The sequence below is a fragment of the Arachis duranensis genome, chromosome 3, assembly GCF_000817695.3.
Source record: "Arachis duranensis cultivar V14167 chromosome 3, aradu.V14167.gnm2.J7QH, whole genome shotgun sequence".
Classification (NCBI taxonomy): Eukaryota; Viridiplantae; Streptophyta; class Magnoliopsida; order Fabales; family Fabaceae; genus Arachis; species Arachis duranensis.
Genome location: NC_029774.3, coordinates 35424246 through 35424763, shown reverse-complemented (window position 1 = coordinate 35424763; position 518 = coordinate 35424246).

The window sequence follows — 518 nt, the reverse complement described above, 5'->3', positions numbered from 1 at the left end:
TCTAGAGAAATCTGAGCTTTTTCTGTAAGCCCATAGTAGAAGATGTCTAATTGCACCCACTCTGAAAACATTTCAGAGGGGCATTTTCTTAGCATCTCTCTGTATCTTTCCCAGGCATCATAAAGGGATTCATTATCTCCTTGTTTGAAACCTTGGATGCTTAGCCTTAGCTGTGTCATCCGTTTTGGAGGGAAATAGTGATTTAGGAATTTTTCTGACAGCTGTTTCCATGTTTTTATGTTGTTCTTAGGCTGGTTATTTAACCACCTCTTAGCTTGATCTTTTACAGCAAATGGAAACAGTAATAATCTGTAGACATCCTGATCTACTTCCTTATCATGCACTGTGTCAGCAATTTGTAGAAATTGTGCTAGAAACTCTGTAGGTTCTTCCTGTGGAAGACCGGAATACTGGCAGTTTTGCTACACCATGATAATGAGCTGAGGGTTCAACTCAAAGCTACTAACTCCAATGGAGGGTATACAGATACTACTCCCATATGAAGCAGTAGTGGGGTT